At 38.2% G+C, this 27720-nt stretch overlaps 1 protein-coding gene across 21 annotated transcripts in view; it reads left to right on the top strand.

The window, feature by feature from the left end:
- The window catches only part of CADPS2 (calcium dependent secretion activator 2), a 547933-nt gene that overhangs the window by 42982 nt on the left and 477231 nt on the right, over nucleotides 1-27720 (top strand). The window lies entirely within an intron of this gene.

Here is a 27720-nt window from a genome sequence, read left to right as displayed (position 1 = left end):
CATATCCATTCAAACCTTATTTAAGAACAAACTCAAATCTATTTCCCATCTGAAACCTTCCCAAACACTCAGTCTGATATTTCTTGAATTTGTGTTCTTAGAAAGTCCATAAATTAAGGACTTTTATTGTTAACTTGAAATTTTTCTAAAACCCTATTGCTGTTGAAGTGAAAGAGGAAATACCCTCTTGGGCCCACATTAAGTGTATTTCAACTTAATGTTTAACATTGTAATTCTTAAAACCAAGTTTAGTATTTAAACCTAAAGCATGATACATAAACATTTTCCTGTTTCTTGAACTGATTCACAACATTTTAATAAGGTGAAAAAATGGTCCATTTCAGTAGGAATTAAAACATTACAAACCACTAGATACCTCTTTCATCTGTTAGCAAAGATTTTGAATACTATAATGGTATGTTGTGTTAAAATGTTATCTCCTAAAGGGGCGCCTAGGTTGGCTCAGTCCATCTCTGAGCATCTGACTCTTGATTTCGGCTCAGGTCATGATCCCACGGTTTGTGGGACTGAGCCCTGTGTCAGGCTCTGCACTGAGAATGTGGAGCCTGCTTGGGATTCTCTCTCCCCCTCTCTCTGCCCCACTCACATTCTCTTTCTCAAAATAAACTTAAATTATATCATCACAATTAGGGAAAATGGAAAGAGAAATGATATGAATAGAACAGAGGCTAGAAGGCATTACGAAAATGTTACTGGTCTCACTGTCCAGGCACAACTATCTTTCCTCCCTGGGTTATTTCCCCCACTTTTTGATCGGCAATATGGTATTTGGACATCTGTTTCCTTTTTGTAGTTAAAGAGGAGGAGTGTATTCACGTGAGCTAAGGAAAACAAAAGTGAAGAGAAATGCCTTTATTTCATCATGAAACTAATTAAAAATTAAGACTCTCATTTTTTATAGCAGTGTTAGTGCACAAAACTGAGGGGACGTACAGAGGTTGCCTGTACACTGTATGACTTCCCCATTGTCCACATCCCCCACCAGATGGTACATTTGTTACCACTGATAAACCTACGTTGGCACATCATAATCACCCAAAGCCCATGGTTAATTTTAGGGTTCACTCTTGGTGTTGTCCATTCTATGGGTTTGAACACAGGTATATTATGTATCCACCATTTTGGTATCCTACTTAGTAGTTTCACTGCTAAAATTGTCTTTTTATGATCCAGCAGTCTCCCATTCTCTGTTTTGGAATGGCTTGCTTTCATGACCAACGAAGATTTGGGTAATGTTTGTGTAGATCTCACTATGTTACGGCAATTTCCATGTTGTACTGTGATTTCTTGGCTTCTCTGGGTATAGCCAGCTATGGTTTTGAATTAGTAATTTGTATAGCAGCATTTGAACATCTATTCAGCTTACATCTGTGAGGTTTACTTCAGTTGCCTTGCAGTGGTAGGTAGAACCAGACCACAATATTGCCATCTGTTCCCACGGTTATACTGGTAGGTTTCTGGTAACACGGGCAGAGGAGGTCTGTTTATGTTCCATTTCTTAATTCAGATGGAAGATCAGATCCAGGAAAATAAGCCCTTTTTCTATTTCCAGATGACTTCTGATCAAGCATAAATAGATTTTGAAAATCTGTATGCTACATTTCTCTTGAGCAAGTATTAGCAAAGGGCCACGTACGAAACCAGGTCTCTATACGCTGTTTCAGGATTCAAGTTCACACTTCTCATTTAGTATACATGTGTGCACACATGTGTGGTTCACAACATGCTTTTTATACTTAAGCTTTTTTAAGTCCATGATCTTGGAAACTGTGGACTTAAGGGAATCTGATGTTTTCAGGGAATTAACATTATGTGTTTACATGCCACTTACCACCGGAATAGAGTTCCCTTAATGACCACGCTGGTATTTGTTCCTTTGTTTTTATTTTTATTTTTTTATTTTTGAGACCATGAGCAGGAGAGGGGCAGAGAGAGAGACAGAGACAGAATCTGAAGCAGGCTCCAGGCTCTGAACTGTCAGCACAGAGCCCAGTGTGGGACTCGAACTCAGCCATGAGATCATGACCTGAACTGAAGTCGGACACTTAACCAGCTTGAGCCACCTAGGCACCCCAGGACTGTTATTTCGTGTATGCATCCTAACAATGCTTGGCACATAAATATTTTTGAATGATTTTAGAGTGAAATACATACTTCTATATAAATCCATCAATTACCAAAGAGGGATAGTATTTTATAGCATGATTGATGTTGGCATTTTATGGTCTCTAACCAGAATGGGACCATTCCTTTATGGAATGCTGATCTAGAGCTTTCCTTACATACTATATTGGCATCCCTTTTTCTGGAAAGATTTTCATTTTTCAAAGGGGAAAGATAACTTACTACAAACTTCAGTCTATTTGGGGCGCCTGGGTGGCGCAGTCGGTTAAGCGTCCGACTTCAGCCAGGTCACGATCTCGCGGTCCGTGAGTTCCAGCCCCACGTCAGGCTCTGGGCTGATGGCTCAGAGCCTAGAGCCTGTTTCCGATTCTGTGTCTCCCTCTCTCTCTGCCCCTCCCCCGTTCATGCTCTGTCTCTCTCTGTCCCAAAAATAAATAAACGTTGAAAAAAAAAAAAAAAAAACACCAGTCTATTTTATGTGAGAGTAGAGCTACAGTGACAATCCCTATGTATGCTTTGTGTGTGTATGTGGGGGGGGGGGGTCTCTGATCAATTTTTTAAATTGCTAATATTGGAAAGGGCTCTTTAATCTTTGGCAGAATTGCTTGAGGGTGAGGAGTTTGAGTTCAGGCTTTTGGCCCCTACTGAGGTGGAGAGTTAAGTTTATGTGATTGAAATTTTATTGGCAATAATTCCAGGGACCTCCTTTAAACTGCTCCCCACCGCCAGACAACATCCCAACAGGAATACAGGAATTGAAGTACATCCCCATTTGGGAAATAACTCCTATATCTTCAGTCCTTTTTTTTTTTTTTTTTTTGGTAAAAAGCTTTACCTGTAGAATTCACAATAAAATATAAACATCACAGGTTCTAATAAAAATCCATAATTGAAGATACTGATGGTTTTTGAAGACTGGAACGTATCAATTTTTCTTGTAGAAATAATAAAGGGTTGCTTTGCTATTTTACCCCACAAATAACACCAGTTAGGGCATGATGTTTTGTTGCATGAGGTGATGATGTAATATAGGTATGAGTCCCTTATGTTACTTGATCGTGTAATGTTGGACTTGGTTTTCCTTTTGTAACAAGAAGATCTGAATAATAGCCCCATTGATCACTTTCAGTGACTCGACCTCAGGGTTGGGAGTTCAAGCCTCACTTTGGGTGTGGCGCCTACTTAGAAAAAAACCCAACATCAGATTTTTTTTTTTTTTTTTTTTTAATTTCCGCTTTAATCCTGTGGTGGTTCTTTGTTTTTTTTATCATAAGCTCTGTTCACTGGAAGTCCTGATTGCATTCTTTTAATGACATTTTGAGTACTTTCTTTTGAATTTCATGGTGTTATAGTTGGAATTTATAAATGGAAAACATGAAACTTTTTTTTTCTTAAATAGAATGGAGTTATTTTATAGCTGAAGGGGATATGTAATTATTGGACTTGGAACTACCTTTAGCCTTCTTTTACAGTATGAATTGCTTGCTTTATGATTAATCTTTTTGCTTCAGTGTTTTCCGAAGAACCTCCTAAATAGGAATTGAAGATCTTCCAGTGTCCAGAGACCGTTCTTTTTTGCAGTTATTACAAATTGAAGACTACAAATTACTGAAAAAAAATATCTACTGAGCCTGGCTCGTCTCTTTTTCCTCTTATGCACTATATATGGGAGCAGTTAAATTTCTTATTTTGGTACTTCTTATTTTTAAATTACTGCACATTCAGAATAGTCTGTCTCTGCAGACCTTTTGAAATCGGTGGGATTGGCATCCTTTTTTTTTGGTATCCTAATGCTAATAAGGTTTAATTTCCTGCTATTTCTATAGCACTGTCAATAAATGGAATGCCACTTTTTTAATCCTCACTTAAAATAGAATCCTTATTCTATAGATTTTACACTTTGCCTTTTAATCTTGCAGTAGGCATTACTCTCCTGTGATTTTTCTGAGTCTGCAGTGTAGTGACGAGTTAGCAGCAGGGACTATGGAGACAAGACTGTCTCAATTTTGAATGATGATTCTGCCTCTTACCGGCTGTGTGGACTTGGGCTGGGCTAGTTAACCTTTCTGTGTCTAAATTATTCTTACCTTGAAACGGGGATAATAGTTCTTTCCTGTACTTTTATATACAGCGATCACTGTAGTGAAGTACAATGGGTAGTTGTATGCCTCATTCTGTGTATTCATAAGTACTTGTTTTTGTTTTTTTTTTCCTGTGTGTCACAATACTTGAAAAGCTATCTGCTCTTGTGCTGTTTTGAATGAGCTTGGCCTAAATGAATTATAATCTTATTGTCAAATTTAGAGATATTAGAGGCCCCTTTTAAACAGTTTTGTAAAAAGAGGTGCATCTTCTCTGTAGGGTAAAGACTTCAAGCTGTGTTTTAGAAATGCTTAAAAATATATTTAATACGTGAAATAAGCTAAAGGCTTAAGGTTACTTAGGAGTGAAATATATAATTTATGTGCCAGTTGACCTCTATAGTAAGGTTTTCCGGTAAAACTTCTGTAATGCTTTCTTCACATGAGACAAAAGATAGTTGAATCCATCTACCAGTCGCACATGACTCTTCATAGGGTAATTGAAAATATAGAAAGTGGCTTTTGCATGCAAGGTAGGAATGTGGGAGGTTGACCTTGTAATGCCATTCACGAGGTTTCTTCTTGCAAAACATTTAACAAAATTGATCCAGTATTCCTTCAGAGTACAAAGGGAAGAAAATTTCTAAGTTTGGCTTTTGGATTCTCTGCTTCACTCTTTTGCTGAAGGAAAACAACACGTTAGCCTAATGCAAGTAGTATATACATTATAATCACCTGAAGACGTGATGGGTAGAATTGGTGGGGTTGGACAGTGGAGAATAGTGCTGTTTGACCAAAAAGAACACCTAGGTGTTCTGATGGCAGACCTCAGTCTGAATGCTCCCATAAAGTTCATAGTATTTCCTAATATTTTTAATGGCTGGGGGATTTACAGTGTTGTATTTCATTCTGGGTATCGGTGATGTGTGTCTTTTTCTGTTTTTATGGTTGTTGCTAGAAGTTTTAACAAACATTTCCCCCCCCCCCCCCCCAGGAACTAGCTTTTTATTCCATTGATCTTTTCCCTCTGTTGATTTCCTATTTTCAATTTCATTAGCTTTTGCTTTTCATTTCCTTCTACTTAGATTGGATTTATTTTGTTCTCTTTCTCGGGTCTTGAGCTGAGAGCTTAAATTAAGACTTCTAAAATCTATACATCTAGTGCTATAAATTTTGCTCTCAGCAATGCTTGTGTCTAATCTAGATATATTGTATACTCATTTGGTTTAACATTGGTTTATTTTTAAAAATTTATTAGGGTACGCAAGTTGGGGAGGTGGCAGAGGGGGAGAGAATCCTAAGCAGGCCCCACACTCAGCACAGAGCTTGATCTCACTACCCTGGGATCATGACCTGAGCTGAAATTAAGGGTCAGACACTCAATCTACTGAGCTGCCAGGTGCCCCTCTTGTTTTTAAAAAAAAAAAAAAAAAAAAAAATTGAGACCCTCTTCGATCCACTTCTTTAGAAGTGTATTGCTTGGTTTTCAGCTGCTTGGAAGTCTTCCTGTTGTCTTTGCTATTGATTCCTAGTTCGGTCCTATTTTGGTTAGATAAAATAGTCTGTATGATATCATTAGTTCTTTTAAAGTTTTTGAAGTTTGTGGCGCAGGATACGGTCTATCTCAATATGTGCTCTGATGTCACTTGAATGTATATTCTGCTGTTGGGCAGAGTGTTAACATTAGATTCTCCTAGTTGAAGGTATTGAATCCTGTATGTTTTCTAGTAACTTAGTTCATCTCCAACTGTAATGGTAGATGTGTATATTTTGAGTTTTAGTTCTGCTTTACATATTTTGCAGTCTTGTTTTTTGGTGCATGCACATTTAGGTCACCTAGGCCATCTTGGTGGATTGACTTTTTCCCATTATGTAATGTCCCTTTGCCTACTAATTTTGCTCTGAAGTCTGTTGTATCTGATAGTCCTAATTACCTTTCACCAACGTTTGCATGATATCTTTTTCCTTCCATTTCCTTTCAATTGCCTGTGTCATATTTGAAGTGAGTTTATTGTATGTAGTATATAGTTGGGTTAGGGTTTTTAATCTGTCAGTCTGTCTTTAGTATATTTAAACCATTTATATTTAATATAACCATTTATCTGTTAGGACATAAGTCTGCCATTTAATTTTGTTTTCTCATTTTCACTTCTTAGTCTTGACTTCCTATGGGTTATTTTAATATAGGTTAAAATTATGATATCTACAATGAGTGTATCTTTATGGCCTTCTAAGAGGTTGCTCTAGGTATTACCTAAATACACATAAATTATTACAGTCCACTAGTATCACCTTTTTACTAGTCCTTTTGAAATATAGACTCTCCTTTTTATGTTTCAAAACACTTCTATTCCAGTGTGTGTATTCACACACATACACCACATCTGGATCCATTCATCTGTCAGTGGGCACTTATGTTGCTTCTGTATGTTGGCTATTGCAAATAATGCTGCAATAAACACAGGGGTGCATGTACTTTTTGAATTAGTGTTTTTTGTGTTCTTTGGATAGATACCCAATAATGGGATTATTGGATCATAGGGCATTTCTATTTTCAACTTTCTGAGGAATTTACATACTGTTTTCCACAGTGGCTACCCCAGTTGGCTTGCATTCCCACCAACCGTACATGAGGGCTTCTTTTTTTCCTTTCACATTTTTGTGAACATGTGCTGTTCTTTTTTAATTTTAGCCATCCTTACAGGTGTAAGAGATCTCATTTTGGTTTGGACTTGCAATTCTCTGCGGAGTATCTTTTCCTGTGTCTAGCCATCTGAATGTTGTCTTTGGAAAAATGTCTATTCAAGTTCTCTACCTGTTGGATTGATGTGTTTTGTTTTTGGTGTTATGTAAGATCTTTATGTATTTTGGATATTAACTCCTTACCATACATACTGTGCAAATATATTTTCCTGTTCAGTAGGTTGCCATTTTGTGTTGATGGTTTTCCTTCATTGTGTGAAAGCTTTTTATTTGGATATAGTCCCAGTAGTTTATTTTTGCTTTTGTTTCTCTTGCCTTAGGAGACCTATCTAGAAAAATGTTGCTATGACTGATGTCAGAGAAATTACTGCTTGTATTGTCCAGTTTTGTGGTTTCATGTCTGACATTTAAGTCTTTAATCCATTTGGAGTTTATCTTTGAATAGGGTTTTAGAAAGTAGTCCAGTTGGGATTTTTTTTTTTTTTTCCATGTAGCTATCCTGTTTTCCTAGCACCATTTATTGAAGAGACTTTTCCCAGTTGTATAATCCTGCCTCCTTTGCCATCGATTAATTGACCATATAAGCATGGGTTTATTTTTGGGCTCTATATTCTGTTCTGTTGATCAGTGTTTCTGTTCTGTAACAGATCCAGACTGTTTTGATTATTACAGCTTTGTGATAGATTAGGAAATCTGGAACGGAGATTTTCGGCTCTGTTCTTTCTCAGGATTGCTTTGGCTATTGGTGGTCTTCTATGGTTCCATACAAATTCTAGTATTCTGTGAAAAATGCTGTTGATACTTTGAGAGGATTGCATTAAATCCTAAATCCTATAGATTGCTTTGGTTAGCATAGACATTTTACCAGTGTTCTTCCAATCCATGAGCATGGAATATCTTTCCATTTGTGTCCTCTTCACTTTCATGAGTGCTAGAGTTCTCAGGGTACAGATCTTTCATCTCCTTGGTTACATTTATTCCTAGGTGTCTAATTCTTCTTGGTACTATTCTAAATGGAATTATTTCCTGGATTTATTTTGCTTTGTTATTTGTGTACAGAAATGCTACTAATTCCTGGGTATTAATTTTGTATCCTGCAGTTCTACTGAATCTGTTTGTTAGTTTTTCATGGAGTCGATAGAGTTTTCTATATAGAGTATGTTACCCAGCCATGAAAAGGATGAGCTCTTGTTAATTGTGACAACACTGATGGACCCGGAGGGTATAATGCTAAATAAGTCAGACTGAGAAAGACAAATACCATGTGATTTCACTCCTGTGGAATCTAAAACAAAAGAATCGGACTTCTAAATACAGAGAGCAAACTCAAGGGTGCCTGAAGGAAGAGGGTGGGGTTTATAGGCTAATAAGATGGAGTGGGAGGTGGTTTTACAGTTATGGAATGAGTAAGTCATGGAAATGTGCACAGAATAGGGAACACAGTCAGTGATATTGGAGTAGTATCCTGTGGTGACAGATGGTAGCTACTTGTGAATGTAGCATATATAGAGAAGTTGAATCACTGTACACCTGAAACTAATGTAACACTGTCAACTATACTGAAAAACAAAACAAAATGGATGAAGCAATTAAAAATATTTTTATACATAACATTGGAATGATATGAAACAGTGTTTTGCTTTAACCATCAAAAAACATAATTTAGAAATCTGAAAAGGAAGAAAGCTTATTATGTTTACCTGTGTTTTGGTTTATTCGGTTTTTCTACCAAATGTTTTCTAGAAAACACTTCAGTTGCTTTTAAAGTAGGTTTGCTTGTGAAAAGTCCTGGGCTTCATTTATCTGAGAAAGTCTGGATATCCCTTCTATTCCTTGAGGACATGTTGGATATAGGATTGTAGGTTGGCCATTTATTTCTACTTTTGCATAACACTCAACTCTGGCTTCCATGGTTGCTAATAAGACACATATTTTCAATAAAGTATGTCATTTTTCTTAGCTGCTTTACAGATTTTGTTTCAGAAGTTTAATTATTATGGGTCTTGGCATGGATTTCTTTGGGGTTATCCAGTGTTTGGGGTTTTCTTGGTTTCTTGAATCCGTAGGTTTGTGTCTCCATGGCAAATTTGGAGAGCTTTCAGCCATGATTCAGTACTTTTTCAGACTCCCCCTTGTTTCTCTTTTCCTGGGATTCCATTGACAGAAAAGCTAGATGATTATTAACCCATAGGTTGCTGAGACTGTTGATTTTTTTTTTTTTTTTTCTCTTGTTCATACTGGGTATTTCCTATTCTGCTTTCTAGTTCATATTCTTTCCTCTGTTGCCTCCACTCTGTCATTGAATTCATTCACGGAATTTTAAATTCTGGTTGTATATTTCCTTTAAAATTCCCATTTGTGTTTTTCCTTGCTGAGGCTTCATTTCTTTGAGGCTCTTTTTTTTTTTTTTTTTTTTTTTTTTTTGATGGGTTTTAATAAACATACTTCTAATTGTTCTTTGAAGTATTTTTATGATGGCTGCTTTAAAATCTTTGTCAGTTAAATCTGATGTCTGTCATTTCAGTGTTGGCATCTGTTGATTTTCCCTTCAGTTTCCAGTATTCCTGGTTCTTGGTTATGACTATTTTTCTATTGAAACCTGGATCTTTTTGTGTCATGAAAGACTATGGGTGGTGGTTAAACTTTAAGTGCTTGTGTTTGCTGCTGGCAGAGAGCAGGGGATACTGCCTCATTGCTAGCAGGGGGAGCTAGAAGTCTAGGTTCTTCAGTGAGCCTCAGTTGACCTGCGAGTGGGGGTTCTTAATTGCTGGATGGGGTGGAATTTTTGCCTTTTCTCTCCATGGACCCTGTGGTGTTTCTGCTGGTTGATGGTGAAAGTCTTTAGTCTGCACTAGGCCACCTCTGTCCCTACCTGAGTGGGAGGGATGTCACCTTGGGTGGGGGGGGGGGGTTGAAGTCCAGGCTTACCGTGTTGCTTCTAGTGATTGAGGAAGAAGGGTGCTCATCATTGCCCAGTAGGCTTTAATCACAACTTCCCTCACTTACTCCGTGGTCTCTGGCACAACCTAGGCAGGAGTGTTTCAAGTGTTCAAGTCTCTAGAGAAAGTAGAATTCCTAACCTTTGTTGGCTTGGGTGGTGGAGATGAGGTAGGTTTGGTTATTTCTTGTGTTTGTGTATTTGTGTGTGTGTGTGTGTGTGTTTAGGCCATAACAACTGTATTCCAAATGTTTTCTGTCTAATCAAGTTGCCTGTTTGCTAGTATTTTGGTTATCAGGAGAAGCCTTTTGTCAGGGCTTTTTTTGGGTTGGGCCATTTGTTTTTAGGTGTCCTAAATCTTTAGCTCCAAATCTGGAATATAAGAGGCAGAACCAAACAGTGTTATTTCTTGGTTCCCAGCTTTCTGCCTTCTCTTTAATATTCTTATCCTTGTTTTATAAATCCGAGATTATCTGTTGTACTTAATGGGAGGAATAGGGAAAAGGACATCTACTTAGTTGTTCCAGAAGCAAAAATACCATACGATACTTCTTGAATGAAAAAATTGTAGAAATCAAAGACAGATGAGTTTTGAACAGGGGTTAGGGATGGGGTGGGGCTGTGGCAGGAAAGGTATGTGTGATGTTCTAAATAAGCAACCTGAAGAATTGTGGTTTTTGTACCCACGGTGTTGGATTAGAGGAACCTTCACTGGTGACCACATTATTTACAACCTAATGTGCATACACAAGGAATATGCATAATCTGGGGAAATTTAAGTTAGATGGATTGTGTCAATGTCAATATACTGGTTTCAGTATTGTACTCTGGTTTTGCAAATTGTTACCATGGATCAAAGTGGACATGGGACCTCTCTATTTGAACACTGTGTGTGATTATGGAGTGATCTCCATAAAAATCTTAAATTAATGAATTCCAAAATACAAAACTAAAACTATAGAATAAGGTATATTCACAGAAATCTTGTTTTCAGAGATGTCCCCTCCTTTTTTGGCTAAGTAACCATATCTGTGTTTTTTCTTTTTGTTTTTTTTTTGTTTGTTTGTTTGCTTTTGTTTTTTCCTTTGGGAACCTTGATGTGCCCACTTATGAAGAATCCTATTGAAACATTGTATATCGTGCTTTTTCACTTGATAAAGTTTGCCTTGGTCACTCTATATAGACTGTTTTCACCCATTATTGCATGGGTGAACCATAGTTCGTTGGCTCTTATAATAACACTATCTTTATGCTGTGGTTATTTTGTATTCTTGTGAGTGTATTTTGGAATACAGTAGAGGTGGGATTTCTAGATTAAGTGGAAACATTGGAAATTTTGCAAGAATTTTTAATTCTAGAGAGTTTGTAATGTAGTTAATACCAGGGTGGGATAATCCCATTCACCCAATTACTGTGCTTTTTCTGGCTGTTCTTGGTATTTTTCCACCTTGAACTTTTCAATGAACAATTGAAGGGCGTCTGGATTTTTTTTTTTCCCTATTATGTCTACATTGTTTCATTGGTCACAAACCTAGTACTGTGTATGAAAAGGCTTATCAAATCAGTGAGGAAAAAATGAACTTAATAGCTATTTTTGAAACCACTGAATAGCCATATGGAAAAATAAAATTAGATTTGTTCTTCATTAATGCATAAGAATTAATTCCAAATCCAGAATAAATTCCAAATACAAAAAATGAAATAGTACAAGCCCTTAGGAATAGAGAAGGCATTCGTATACAAAATTCAAAACCCAGGAGCAATTAAGACATTAATACATTTGCCAAAGATATAAGCAAGGTTGAAATAATCAAACTGGAAATCATTGCTACACATCATAGACCTAGAATAAGGACTAACCTTGATTTTGTAAGGAGCTATTAAAAACTGGAAGAGTAATAAAAAAGGGTAACTGAATAAATGTAAATGGCTCTTGAACAGGAAAGTATAGGGCGTCTGGGTGGCTTAGTTGGTTAAGGGTCTGACTTGTGGGCTCTGGTCATGATCTCAGGGTTGAGATCAAGCTCTTTGTTGGGCTCTGGGCTGGTTGTGGAGCCTGCTTGGGATTCTTGTGCTCTGGTTCCCTTAGTAGCTCCCCTGCCTTGTGTGTACATGCTCTCAAAAAAACAAAAACATGGGAAAGTATAAAAGCAGTTAAAACAATGAGTGAGCAATCATTTCTTTCGGATCAGAGTGGCAGAATGCTACAAGTTTATTTTTTTGCTGGCAAAGCATTGAGAAAAAGCATACTGACATTGTAAGTTCAGATTCAGTGTTCGTGCGAAAGTTTTTTCAGGGTGCAGTTAAGAGCATGGACCCTATGCTCCTGATGTTGTAATTACTCTTGTTAGCTACATGACCTTGCACAAATTTCTTGGCTTCCCTAAGTTAGTTATCTTGTCAATGAAAGAGGGATGTAAAAATAATTATCTTGGGTGACTTTTGTGAGAAATAATACGTTAAATGAAAACACCATGATTTTTTTTTTCCTCATCACTTCTGTCTTCACTGTTTCCTAATTGTTAAATGATTGCCAGACTAATTCTTAAGCTGAAGATGAAGGGGTACTGGAGGGTACTTGGAGGTTGAGCTTGAGCAATTGCAAGTCCATGCCTTGTGCCTGTGCAAGTCACAAGGTTTGGGAAGGTCAGGCGTGGAACTGGAGCTCTGAGTGGGAGGGACAGCATAACCCCCCAGTGTGAGGCGTTGTTAGTTGTAGTTGTAGTTGCTGCAGCTGCTGCAGCTGTAGTAGCTGCAGCAGCAGTTGTAGCAGCTGTAGTAGCTGTTGTGGTTGTTGAAAACCCAGCACTGCTTTTACCCTTCTTATGATACTCAACTACCAGAGTAAATGGTGAGGGACCCAGAAACTGGTGCAAAGTAGGCAAGAGACTTTTTCAGAGACCCAGCTCCAAAGTCAGGTCCATTGCAGGTTACATTTTGTTAACGTTTCTGAGTGAACACACCCAATGGAGTCTGTATCTTGAAACAAAAATAACCTCGTGAATTGGAGCTGATCTTCCTCCATAGTTACAGAGCCCTGCTACTGGGACTGTGGACAGGTAGGGCAGTTACCTTCAGAAATTCAGAATCTCTAGCCCCACCCCAAGCCTATTGAATTAGACTCTGCATTCAGCAGGATCAACCGGGGATTTGTATGCATATTTCAAAATTAGAAGCATTGTTTACTTGAGACTCTTCTAGGCAAACTATCTAGGAGAGAGGGACAGGCTATATTCATAACTTTTTATTACCTGATTAGCTTGCTTTTTCATTCCCAGTATTGAGACTTTACAGACCCATTGCAATTTATTAATCACTTATATGCTAGGACAGTGGTTAAACAAGGTATACCGTTATCATCTAATACCTCAAGGTTAAGAGTTAAGTTCTGGTCTCCCCATTTTTACAGTGGAGGAAACTGAGGCAAGGGAATTTTCCCTGCCACCCCCCTCCCAAATGGAAACACATTGTGCAATTAAGAACATGTGAGGTGAGCATCAGGTTATTTCTCTACTGATAAGGATTGAATATTTTGGAGCACATGCCTTGACACGAAATGATTTCTTTAAAAGCTAAAAATTAAAAAATTTAGGAAATAGCATTTAATTTTTGAGAGAGTAGAGTTCATCTTTTCTTCTAACAATAGGTTAATTCTTAAGCAGAATGATTGCAATTAGAGCTGCTGAGAGCTGAAACTTTGCTATCAGTGACTGCCAGGTTAGAGGTGCGGTAATTGGTCAAGTCTTCTAACCATGAAGGACCTGGTGGGTTTATTACGTACTTGTCAAGGTTTAACAGTTCTCTGGAATGTATGATAAATTTGCTTTTTCATTATTAGCCATGGCTCATTTGTTTCCCTCCCTTTCAGGTCTAGTTCTGTTGTATATCTGTATGGTTTCACCTGCTTACAGCATTTCTTGCTTCTACCACAGCCGGGGAATAACTTCAAGAATTACATATTTTAACTGACTTCTAAATTAGGCGTCATGTTTAGATCTTTTGTTTAAAAATTGTAGATAAACTTGTCTCCTGCACAGCTTTGTGAAATCACTTTTTCCAGATGTGAGGTCAAAGCATAATCATCTGAAGTGTATTCTTGAGCATTACGTGGGGCCTTGAACACCCTTTTTCTGGAAGCAAATTAGCATTCTGGGTGAGTTGAGCAGTACGTCTCTAGTTAGGTGCACTTTGGAGATTCTCTGAACAATTGTGACTAAGGAAAGCATACATTACATGTAGAATGATAATTTAGTGAGTTACAGGAGCAATGTATTCAAACCACTTTATTGTAGCTATGTTGCAAAGTCTAAGCATGCAGAAGCCTTTCCCCCCCCACCCCCCACTTTATCTCTTAAATACATCTTGGTTTTTGCCTGTAAAGCTGCCTGCTTCAGTTGTATTTTCCTTCACGCTTTGTGCTAAAGCTCTGTTGGACTGATCTAGGAAAAATTCCCACTCATCCTGTTAGGAGTACAGGGACCCTGAATCAAAAGTGTCTAAAGGAGGTTTCCATGAACCAAAATACAATCAATTTAATAACATGACAACTGTATGTGAATATCATAGTTTCTTGATTCACAGGAACTTGTAATAAAAATAGTGAAATGCTGGCTGTCTTTAAAATTGCACAACAAAACAGATTAGTATGTGTATATATACCAATATACACAAATTCAAACATTTTAGGCTTGGTAGGCCATGGTGTCTCTGTATCCACTCTGGTAGTGCAGAAGTAGTCCTAGTATGCAAATACATGGCATGGCTGTGTCATAGCAAAATTGTGGATGCAAGTTTTAACTTCGTAGAATTTTGGTGTGTTGTGAATAATATACTTGATTAAAAAAACTTTTTTAAACATGAGCATACCATGTTTCCTAGAAAGTATGCTAGGCCCCCGTAATATAGATTTTATAGTCTATTGACACCATTATGGTTGTGGTGCAGTTAAGATGCTTCTTAGAGTATTTCAGTTGATATTTGAAAATTCTACATTTGTTTCAGGCTTCACTAAATTGAGAAGACTTCTTATTTTGCTTATGTGATCTGCTTTAAGTATATCTCCTCTCTCTGTAGGATTTTGCTAATAGTACTTCCGAGAATATTGTCTGCTTGACTTTTGTTGTTCAGAATACTTAGCGAGATATTAGTTGGAAGGCAGAATAGCTTGATGTAGTTAGGCTTTGTAATCAGGTTCCGCATTGCTGGCTTTGATTTGGGCCCACTTCTAAGCCTCATTTTACTCAACTTTAAAATGGAAATAGAGGACTAGTTTTGCCCCCCCATCACTATACACACATGAATGAAGTAATTTTTTTAAAAACTGGGGGAAGGGTGCCTGGGTGGCTCCATCAGTTATGCGTCTGACTCTTGATTTCTGCTTAGATCATGATCTCATGGTTCATGAGTTCAGAGCCCCATGTTGAGCTCTGTGCTTGCAGTGTGGGGCCTGTTTGGGATTCTCTCTCCCTCTCTCTACCCCTCCCCTCTTCATGCATGCTGTGCATAAATAAACTTTAAAACCTAGGGGAAAAGCAAATTAAAACAGTGAGCTCCCACTGCATACCATAGAATGGCCCAAACTTGAAACCTCAACACCGAATGCTGACGTAGAGCAACAAGAACTTATATTGCCGGTGAGACTATAAATGGTACAGCTACTTTGGAAGATGGTATGATGGCTTCTTACAAAAAGAACATACTCTGACCATACAACCCAGCCATTGTACTCCTTAGTATTTGCCCAAAGTACTTGAAAACTTAAGCTCACACAGAAATCAGCACATACATGTTTATGGCAGCTTTATTCATAATTTTCAAAACTTAGAAGCAAGCAAGATATTATTCAGTAGGTGAGTGGATAAATAAGCTGGTATATCCAGACAGTGAAATGTTATTCAGTGTTGAGAGGAAATATGAAGCCATAAAAAGATGTGCAGGAACCTTAAGCGCATATTATGAAGTGAAGGAACTGATTTGAAAGGCTTCTGTAGGGTTCCAATTACAATGTTCTAGAAAAGGCAGAATTATAGGGAAAATAGATAAATGGTGGTTGAGGGCTAGGGAAGGGGAGGGATGAATAGGCAGAGCACAGAAGGTTTAAGGCAGTGAAAACACTGATACCATAACAATGGGTATGTGTCATTAGTATATGTTTGTCCAAAACCACAGAATGAATGCCACCAAGAGTGAAGCCTCAGGTAAACTGAGTCCTTTGGGGGGTTACGATGTCAATGTAGGGTTATCAACTGTAACAAATACACTATTCTGGAGGATTTTGGTAATGGGGCAGCTGTGTGTGTTGGGGTAGGAGGGTTTCTATGGGAAATCACTACTTTTCCCTTCATTTTGTCAACCTAAAACTACCCCCAAAATATTTCTGATTAAAAGCCAGCATGGATGACATTATTTTAAAACTTTAAGTCAGGGGCACCTGGGTGGCTCAAGTCATGATCTTTGTGGTTTCAGAGTTTAAGCCCTGCAATGGGCTCTGTGGTGGCTGCTTTGGATTCTGTGTCTCTCTCTCTCTCTCTCTCTCTCTCTCCGCCCCCCCCCCCTCTCTCTCTCTGCCCCTCCCCGCTTGCTTGCTCTCTCTCCCTCAAAAATAAACCCTTCAAAACCAAACAAAACAAAAAACCCAAAACTTTAGGTCAGACCTCATTTCTCCCTGGTTAACATTTTTATGGGACATACTCATTTTCCCGTGTTTAAAGAAGAAGGCCTGTTTTTGAAGGGGGGGGGGGGGAGGAAAAGTTTTAGTACATCTGTAACTTAAAAAATTCTTTATTAAAGTATTTCCCAGTACCCAGTTTTTTGGGGGTAATACTAAGAATGGTATTATGAAATAAAGTCCTGAAGGGCAATTGAGACAAAGCTGTGAACACAGACTGTACAGTTTTTTTTTTAATGCAGTGGTATTGTCAGAATACCCCCTTTATAGCCTACATGCATTTCCAGGCATTTACTGAAGTCCAGTTTCTTGATGTTACAGTTCAGTTTTTAAGATAATATCTGTACTTAAAAGATTCTTAATGTAAATAAGCAAGGTAATTTACAAGTGATAGTGGTTTTGAGTGTTTTTTTGACTAGAGAACAATGAACACTCCATTTATGGTTAGCAAACAGCTAGAAATGATGATGAGTTATATAATGTCACAATTACATTTTAGTAAAAAGACTTAAGAGTAAGTATCATAAATTAGCATAATTAAGCAATATAAGTATAGTCTGTTGATATAATTTGGAGCTGTGTGGAAAATGAAAGTGTCCTTACTCACTTTCATCTCTGAACAGGGAGTAGGAGGAGAAGAAAAACCCTATAAATGCAGGTATTGATTTACATCTTGCAGGGAAGGGTCAAAAGGGACTTGGCTGTAGATAAACACATAATTAGCTTGTACTTTTCTCTAAGATAATGTTGTCTTTGAAAAATCTTTCTACCTATGCTGCTTTAAAATCTGAGTGGAAGAAGAATGAAAGTGGTAGGGCCTTGGTCTTTGTTCATAGCTTTTCCTGCAGTGTTCCATATTGGGTAGAATACCAGAAGATTGGATTCCTAGCTTTAGGAGGTCCAAGGAGCAGTTGACAAATAGCACATTGAGAGCCAACCAAAAATAACTACTAGGTTTTCAGGGTGTGTTAACAAATAGTAGTGTTGGTTATATAGAGAAAGTTCATAGGAGGACACTATATTTAATTTAAAATGACCCTAATTTTAAGAAACCATAGTATTAGTAATGAAACGAGATCTTTTTAGCATCTAATCTGTAATAACTGGAAGATAGTATGGCCGAAACATAGGATGAATAAACGGTATGTGTTGGGTATTATATAAAGATTTTGAAAAACAAAGTGTTGTATCTATCATGAAGATGACCCCCTCCCCACCCATTTTCATAGGAAGTTTTTAATTGGAATTCCCATGTTAAAAAGTTCTTTTATGCTATTTTTGTTTTCTATAGCATTTACCAGCCTTTAGCATTTATTCATAGTTTTAGATCTATAGCTAACTAGAAGGAAAGACTGTTTCTGTTCTTTGAAGTTCTATTTTCTGTCAGTATACCATGAAAACCCTTTAGAATAACTGATCAACCTATATAACCTTGATGGATGTGTATACCATCATGCAGATAGGGAATTGATAGCAGAAATCACTGAACATGTGTTGGGACAAGTAGGGTATTTAGTCCATTGGAACTTCAGTCTACCAAATTGTATGAAAGGAAACATACAGGAGGGGAAGAAATAAGTTGAGATTCCCGATCAGCTGAGGACCCAGAATACTAGAATCTTTAAAAGGGGAAAAAGCAACAGTAAATGATCTAAATGATTAAATAAATAATAAAAGAGGAGTTTGCTCAGTTTAGCAAATTATTGCCCTAATTAGTTTTAGCAGTGGGTAATGTAATAAAACAATATTTTCCAAGTTATTTCATCTCCGTATATTAAAAAAAACCACTTAGTAATAGGCATTTAAGATTCCTCTTTTTGTGGCTTGACAGTTGATATTTGTGGGTATTTTTAAATACATTACAAAGTGGTTTTTTTTTTTAATGTTCTTTTTATTTTGTTTTGTGTTTTTGAGAGAGAGTGTGAACAGGGGAGGGGCAGAGAAGGGAGACAGAGAATCGAAGCAGGCTCCAGGCTCTGAGCTGTCAGCATAGAGCATGACGCAGGGCTTGAACCCATGAACCATGAGATCATGACCTGAGCTGAAGTTAGATGCTTAATCAACTGAGCCATCCAGGTGCCACATACAAAGCTGTTTCATACTAAGATGTGAGGCAGTATTTTTTCCATAGACCCTTGCCATCTTCTAAATTTTTAGTAAATTTTTATTTTTGTGATCTGAAATGATATATGGCACACATGCAGAAAACCACATGAAACAGATCTAGAGCATAACGAGTTATTAACTTGGCATAGCCTCCTTTTGGTGACCAGGTAGTTAGAGCTTGGCAAGTACTCCAGAAGTCTGCCAGTGTCCTAAGAAGACAAGCCCTTGGTGGTCCTAAATTTTAAATTAGAATTATCAGTATGAATCTCCATATGTATGAACACTACCTGTACATCAAAATCCTATCTCTCCCTATAAAATATTTAAAATCCATATTTCCTAGCTCTTTTACTCTTTCTATGGAAAATACATAGAAACAGTCTAGTAATAACGAGCATTCCTAGTGCCAAGACTGAGCCCTTGAAATCCCGCTTTCCATAAGTTTGTCCAATATCTTTAGTTTAAAAACATTTTTTAAAATTACGTTTCTTTGTTTTTGAGAGGCAGAGACAGTGTGAGCAGGGGGGAGAGGGGCAGAGAGGGAGACACAGAATCTGAAGCAGGCTCCAGGCTCTGAGCTGTCAGCATAGACAGCCCCTACATAGGGCTTGAACTCATGAACTAGGAGATCATGACCTGAACCAAAGTCGGACGCTTAACCAACCGAGCCACCCAGGCACCCCTCCATATCTTTAGTTTTACTGAAGTGTAGAAATTGTGGCAAATGCTGGGGCTTTAGAAGATGTCAGGTGGGGAGTATGCCTGTGTTCAGAGCTATGTGAATTTGGTTTGTTCTACATTTATAATGAGAACTTCATAGCTAAGAAATAGTTGGACCTTGAACACAATACGCCTCAAGACAACACTTCAGTATCTGCGTTGGTATTGTCAAAGAAGGGGTTTGGTTTTGTTACTTTAGCAGTAAAGCTGCTGTTACCCAGTTTCTTAATGTTGTACTCCAGGCCCTCCTGCTCTTGATCAGTAAAGTTGTCAAGGTGGTTAAGAATGTGTGGCAGAACTCTGGAAAACAGTGTGGAGGTTCCTCAAAAAATTAAAAATAGACCTACCCTATGACCCAGCAGTAGCACTGCTAGGAATTTACCCAAGGGATACAGGAGTGCTGATGCATAGGGGCACTTGTACCCCAATGTCTATAGCAGCACTCTCAACAATAACCAAATTGTGGAAAGAGCCTAAATGTCCATCAACTGATGAATAAAGAAATTGTGGTTTATATACACAATGGAGTACTACGTGGCAATGAGAAAGAATGAAATATGGCCCTTTGTAGCAACGTGGATGGAACTGGAGAGTGTTATGCTAAGTGAAATAAGCCATACAGAGAAAGACAGATACCGTATGGTTTCACTGTTATGTGGATCCTGAGAAACTTAACAGAAACCCATGGGGGAGGGGAAGGAAAAAAAAAAAGGTTAGAGTGGGAGAGAGCCAAAGCATAAGAGACTCTTAAAAACTGAGAACAAACTGAGGGTTGATGGGGGTGGGAGGGAGGGGAGGGTGGGTATTGAGGAGGGCACCTTTTGGGATGAGCACTGGGTGTTGTATGGAAACCAATTTGACAATAAGCTTCATATATTGGAAAAAAAAAAATGTGTGGCAGAGAATTCAACCGAACTGGGCTATAATTCTGTAAAACTGTACTTTCTTAATGCTGAATCAGAAAGGTATGTATAACTGAATGGTGAAGTTCCATAAAGCATGAACATAGAAGGTGGGGATTCTAATTAAAACACAACTACACCATCAGTGTGTCAGAATTCAGTCTGGAGGCACAAACCGAAAGTAATTTGAACAAGAAAAACTTAACAGTTTACCATAAAAAGAATAAACAGAACCTTCAGTGATAGATTGGATGGATCAGAGCATCCAAGTTCTGGGCTGAAATGTGCCCCGTCACAATTCTCATGTTGAAATCCTAATGCTCCAGTACATCAGAAAATACCCATATTTGGAGATAAGGCCTTTAAAGATGTCACCAAGTTAAAATGAGGCTGCTGTAGTGGGCCCTAATCCAGTCTGACAAGTGTCCTTACAAGTAGAAGAAATGAGAACTTCCAAAGAAGACACAAAGATTCATGTGCATGGAGAAAGACTGAGGACCCAGCAAGAGGGCAGCCATCTGTAAGGCAAGGAAAAGAGGCCTTTAGAAGAAACTGAACCTGCTGACACCTTGACCTTGGACCTCAACCTCTTGAAGTAGGAGAAAACAAATTTCTGTTCAAGGCACCTAGCCTATGGTATTGTTATGGCAGCCCAATGAACTAATAAACCAAGGAAAGAACAAACTTCGGAAGGGGGCTGCCTCTCTGGGGCTGGGATTCAGATTTCCTTATAGAAGGTATGGTTGCAGCACATGGTATAGCAGAAGTTAAATGAGTTTTCCAGGCTACAGCTGGTCTGCAATTGCCAGGCAAGCCAGATACTACTCCAGATAAGAGGCAGCTTGAGTCTGGTCGGCGGGGAATGCCTCTCAGGGGTTCAGGTGTGCCCCGATGGTGGAAGGAGGCAGAAAGATTCTGGCAATGGAAACGTGCTTGTTTCCCTGGCCGAGTGGAGCAAGGCCTGAGGTGTGCACTGTCTAGGGCAGGAGGCTCTAATGAAGTGTTGCCTGGGCTGAGATTTGGGGCTAGGAGCTCACTGAGAGTCTGTGGTTTGGGGGCGTGTAGCTGGTACAGCACTGTGTCCCTGTCTTTGCACTGCTTATAGCCGGTAATAGGACCAAAAAAAGAGTGAACACAGGCACTTTGGAACCGGGAAGGTAGTGCCCCTTCCTCCTGCAATGTCCCACCAGCATTCTCTGCTGACAGTTCAATAGCACATTCACTGCAAAGGGGGGAATACTTCTCCGTGGTCCTCTCTCTTAGTGTAGGCAAAAAATGGTGGGTCTGGAGTCAAGAGGCAGTAGAATGTTTCTTGTCCTATGTGCTCTCCCTCTTTCCTATAAATGAACGGTCTTTAACGTTGTTTGGGAATTAAAAAACAAAATTCCAATGGACTTATCTTGCTTTTAATATTGCCCATGCTAAAGCCAAAAAACACTCTTCTCCAGAGAGAAGAAACCAAGGGTTACCAGAGGGAGAGGTGAGTAGGGGGCAATGGGTGAAATAGGTGAAGGGGTTTTAAGAGTCCGCTTATCCTGGTGAGCATGGAGTAATGTATAGGTTTGTTGAGTCCCTATACTCTACACCTGAAACAGAACACTGTAGGTTAACTACACTGGAATTAAACATTTAATAAAAATACCCATCTTTGGAGTATAGGTTAAACAAATTTCAAGACTTGAGGATAGTCATAACTGTAGAGGAAAAGCTTATGGAAGTGGTAGTTTTTGGCAAAAATTCTTAACTGCTAACCTAAAACCATGAGTTCCTTATCTGTATTCTGTTCACTGAGATTGCTATGTGAGTGTATCACCAACTACAGAAAGCTGCAAGAGAAAGACAAAATCATTAGGATTGCTTTTAATAGATGACAGGATTCTGGATGAACAACTTGTTTATTTAGACACATCAGGTTATTTAAGTCAGTGTTAAAACAGCATTTATGTTATAAATCCATTAACCGTCCTTGCCGGTATAGTGAAGTTACTAGAGGGAATTATTTAGGCAATAAATTCTAGAATCAGGCCTTTATTTTTCAATCAGAACACTTTGTTAGATGTGCTTTCTTTTAGTTTGGGTGCGGTGGCAGGAAAAGAAATGACAGGCGAAATTTTTATTGCCAGTTCGAAGTAAATTTCAATGTAGAATGGAGATAGTCACAAAAGTGGTTTATTCACTCAAAACGGAAAACATATCTAACTCCTCAGAAACCTTTATATAGAATAAATTATTATAGCTTAGTTTTTTAAACTCCATCATGAAGAGCTTCTGACCATGCAAGTCTCATCCTATCTGGTGGTTCTGCCACAATAAGAATAGCTAAAAACCTGAAGTAATGAGTTTGTACCTCTTAATTTTACTTTGAGAAGGATCCTGTGACAAAGGATTGCATATCCAGTGCTCTGATATACATACTAATACACATAAAAGGCATGACTCCTACTTAAACGAGAAAGTATTGCTTTGTTGGAGAGTTCATGGTTAAGTACCCTATAAAACCTCTATAAAGAGCTAGTGTTAAAGGTCATTGTGCCTGTGTCCTTTTATCCTGCCATTCAAGTTTAAGCATGGGATAGACTGTGGCAAATTGGTAGTATCCATGCACATTTTATTTTCCTTTTTGTTTGCAGAGGGGTTCTTCTGTGAGATGAAAGGTGCCTATTTCCTAGTAACTGGTCAGTGTGTAATGTTGGCACTTGGCAGTTGTTCACCAACCCTTGATAGTTCTGAGACCCTGTTTTTGTGACTTCTGATACCTGTTGTGGTCATCTAATTACTTGAATCCTAACCAGGAAAGATGGTTATGACCTGTCAGGGTAAATGATTTCGGAGGACTACACTTAGCTTGTAAATGAGTAAATATGGAGGGTTTTGATCTTTGGTTCTACCGTTAAAATTAGCTTAGGTCCAGATAAATTATGTTTTGCTATTGAGTATACAGAAGAATAAAAAAACCCTGAAGGAACTCTCCCATGCTTATCACCCATGTTGGGTGTAGGCTGTAGAAAGAAAAGAAAGCCTGTGAGTTTTGCTCTCAAACTTGTGCATGTGTCTTCTGTTATTAACTAGAACTAATATTAAGTGGACAATATTGATAAATACAATAAAGGTCCTTCTGAGATGATGTATTCTTCTGATTAAGAATGCTCCCTCCCAGGAGCACCTGGGTGGCTCAGTCGGTTAGGCGGCTGACTTCGGCTCAGGTCATGATCTCACAGTTCATGAGTTCGAGTTGAGCCCCGCGTCGGGCTCTGTGCTGACAGCTCGGAGCCTGGAGCCTGCTTTGGATTCTGTCTCTCCCTCTGTCTCTTGCCCCTCCCTTGCTCATGCTCTGTCTCTCAAAAATGAGTAAACGTTTAAAAAAAATTTTTTTAAATGCTCCTTACCAATCCCTAGAGTTTACTTACTGTTTCCCTTATGATTCTAACCGATCTAGTTTAAGGGTATGGTATTAGAAATGGCAAGCAGGTGATAAGAACTTCTAGAGGTAGCAAAGGGATTATAGGGAAAAAGGATAGTTGATCTCGAGGCAAGACCAGAAAATCCGATCAGGTGTATAAGAATTTGAGGCGTGTCAGTCTAGTCATTAATATAGGGAAACTGACCCTCCATGGTACATAGTATCCTTAGGACATCTGTTATAATCTAGAGTAGTAATCTCCAATCACGGTAATTTAGAGGTTTAAGAAAGGCTGAAATATTTTCTGCTTCATTGACTTAATACTGCATACTCCAGTATGTAGCCAAAAATCCTTGTCATTTCCTTAAAATGCCATTGAAGAAATATTCTAGGGGCGCCTGGGTGGCTCAGTCGTCAAGCGTCCGACTTCAGCTCAGGTCATGATCTCGCAGTCTGTGAGTTTGAGCCCCGCATGGGGCTCTGTGCTGACAGCTCAGAACCTGGAGCCTGCTTCAGATTCTGTGTCTCCCTCTCTCTCTGCCCCTCCCTTGCTCGTGCTCGCTTGCTCTCTCTCTCAAAAATATTAAAAAAATTTAAAAAATAATGGTAAGTTGATATCTTGGCTTCAACTAGAACTGTCAGCCATTCAATTGCACAGGAGTTCAGAGAGCAGATAATCTATTACATTAAAAATACTTTCCTGAAAGAAAACTCAGTCTATATCTGTGGTTGTAAAAATGTAGCATTTAGTGGTTATGAATGTTGATATTCAACCTTTTGGTAGATATTTATAGATTTGCCTTGTTTTGGCTTACGAGAAGTTGTTTTATAAAAAGTCATTTTAAAGGATGTTTAAAAGCTTAAAGTAAATTAACTTGATTTTTTCTTCTAGAGAAATACTGGTTATGCTATTGCCTTGCGCTGATGTGGGGAAAGGAAGTGCAGGGGTCAGAATTAAAGCTTTGTCTAAGACTTTTCTGAACTTAGAGTTCAGGTTCAGTCCTATCCTCAGTCAAGGACAGACCAAGAGCATTGTGATGGCTGGGGACACTGACCACAGTGGATTGATGGCCCTTTCCCACCATTTGGCCAGAGGGAGTACAACTGTTAGTCACACAGCAAAAAGCCTTAGTGCAAACATGGTAGTGATTCTTTCCATTCAGGAATCATCCCCCCAACGCAGTTAAAATGGAGCATAAATACACTGGAAGAGCCAGGCATTCATCTTGGTTATTTAAAAGAATGTTGACAGCTCTGAAGTGTGTATAATACTCAGTTGACAATGCCTTGTTTTCTTAATTGAAGCAATTTAATTTTAAATTGAGGATCTTCTTTCTCAAACCTCTTTCCGTTGAAGAGACCAGTGATGTCAGAGGCCTGAGCTCACCATCTAGTGGTTAAAGGTTACTGTGAGTAAGGGTATGTCACGTTATCATACATGATCGAGAGAAAACACCATGGAGAATGACCAGCTCTATTTCACAGTGGTAGCAACCTGACATTATTTCAGATCCCAAAGTGAGCTCCATAATAGAATGTTTTCTTCCCTACTCTTTATCTTAGATTACCAGGACAAGGATTTAGGCAGGTGGTTACTGTTTCTACCTTGCGAAGGAAGAAAGGAGTCTTGCCAGATTGTGATTACTCTTTACAGAATACTGGCAATATGTACTTTTTCACTTAAGATGTACATTTTTTTTTTTTTTAAGCAGCAAGGTAAGGGATTAAGTGAATTTCTACAAACAGCACTGAGCTGTATGACTTGTATTCACTGGTTTAATTTTTAAAAGTTAATTTTTGAGTTCATCTACAGTATGACAAGGCAATAAGGGGGGAGATGGGAAAGTGAAGAGGCCTAGATCCTTAAAAATACATGCATATAATAATGCATCCATATTGGTTTCTTATTAAAAGCCATTTTTTAGAACAGTAAAATAAAAATATGAGAAATCACAACATGTTAATAAAGGTAGTCATTGTAAGAACTGTATCCTTTTGTATACATGAATTTGATTATAAAAAGGGATAGTGGTCTGTGTTCTGTACTTTACCAGCTTTCCTTAACTACTTTTCAGGGCTATCATTTTAATGGTCGATGCCGTTGTATGCATGTGTAACTATTTAACCAGCCAACTACTTATATTTGGATGGTGGCTAATATTTAAAGTGTTTTTGAAGAACCTTTTTATTTTTTTTATTTAAAAAAAATTTTTTTTTTAACATTTATTTATTTTTGAGACAGAGACAGAGCATGAACAGGGGAGGGTCAGAGAGAGAGAGGGAGACACAGAATCTGAAACAGGCTCCAGGCTCTGAGCTGTCAGCACAGAGCCCGACGTGGGGCTTGAACTCACGAACTGCGAGATCATGACCTGAGCCGAAGTCGGACGCTTAACCGACTGAGCCACCCAGGCTCCCCTTGAAGAACCTTTTTAAACAAACCTGTGTGTCAGGCTTTATGCCAAGTTTCAGAGATGACAGGGGAGATGTGATTTCTTCAGTGATGGAGCTTCTGATGGGAGAAGTTACTTATGGTTGGACATTTATAATGGGATAGACCTATACCTAGGGTGTGTAAAGGGATGTGTGTGCATGTCTACATTAGGGAATTCAGAAAAATTTTTTGAACTGAGGTCCCAGTAGTGAGACTGGGCCAGCTGTTACAGAAGACTGAGGTAGAGCATTTGAGGCAGAAAGAATAGGAAGTGCAAAGTTCCTGAGGCAGCTGTGACCTCAGCTTGTTGTTAAAAGGAAGAGATCTTTGAGTATCTATTTTTCCTTCTGCTTTGAAAATGAATCATGGGTTCAGTGTTAGTTTAGAAAGCTGGACTTTTTTATTTTTTTTTTTAACTTTAATTTTTTTTTTTTGCCCACATAGGGTAATTTCAGGGGGATATTTGGCACCCACAGTATAGTATTATCCACAGTACTATCCACATAGTAGAAACATAAACACTCTATTCAGGTTATTTTTACATCTTTGAATTTTTAAGATTTTACCCATATTGACACCTTTTAGACATTTTAAGTTTTTTCTATAAGCTTTTTGAATACTGTTAGTTGTAGGTCTTGAAGCCCTTACTGAAGTCTTAAGGTTTAAAAATTCCCTTGACTTTCCATATGGATCTGATTTCCAGTAAATAGCAATTTAAGTTTTCCTTTTTTAAAATGTATATTTTTGACTAATGCATTTTCTTACTGCATTGACTAAAAATATAGTGAGTAGTAGCAATGGTACTAGGGATCCTGGTTTTTTTTCCTAATTTAAATGAGAGCATACCTAATATCTTCTGGCTAATTGTGTGGGAGATTTGTACTAGGTACACTTTGATACCCTTTACTACATGAAGACCCTTGAATACTGGTCCTTGCTAAATACATTTTGTTAGCAAAGGGTGATGAATTACTTAGATCCTTTTAAGCATTGATATGATCACATGACATTTATTCTTTAATCTGTTAATGTAACAGATTTCATTAGGATATTTCTAACATACTGGACCATCTGTACATTCGTGGCATAAACTTAGTGGGTTTAGGCACATTATTATCTGGGAGCTTGTGAGAAATGCAGATTCTCAGGTCGTATCTACTGAACCAGAATCTGAATTTTAAAAAGACTCCCAGGTGACTCACGTGAATGTTAAAGTTTAAGAATCCCTGTTCTGGAACTTGATCAGTGTTTGTAAAGGTTACGTACGTGTTTTAACAGAGTATTAATCTGTGAGGTAAAAATTTCTCCTTTATTTTGACAAGTTAGATTGTGTACTGTGCTTAAAGAAATCGGAGATATTAAATTTTCCAACATGACTACATTTATCAAAATATTTCTCATGTGAATCAAATATGAAACAGGAATAGAAACTAGTATTGTGACTCTGGATGTATGCGTTTATTGAGTAATATATTCCAAGTATTGAACTAGATTGTAGACAGTGAAAATGGCTTATGTGTAAATGGTATTTATGGAGCACTGTTTGCATATATATCTATTTTAAATATTCTTTATTTTTGAGAGAGTATGTGAAGTAGGGAGGGACAGAGAGAGGGAGACATAA

Source organism: Leopardus geoffroyi, chromosome A2 (assembly GCF_018350155.1).
Source record: "Leopardus geoffroyi isolate Oge1 chromosome A2, O.geoffroyi_Oge1_pat1.0, whole genome shotgun sequence".
Lineage (NCBI taxonomy): Eukaryota > Metazoa > Chordata > Mammalia > Carnivora > Felidae > Leopardus > Leopardus geoffroyi.
Note: the sequence above shows the minus strand (reverse complement) of the source record. Positions and strands in the feature narration are given on the sequence as shown.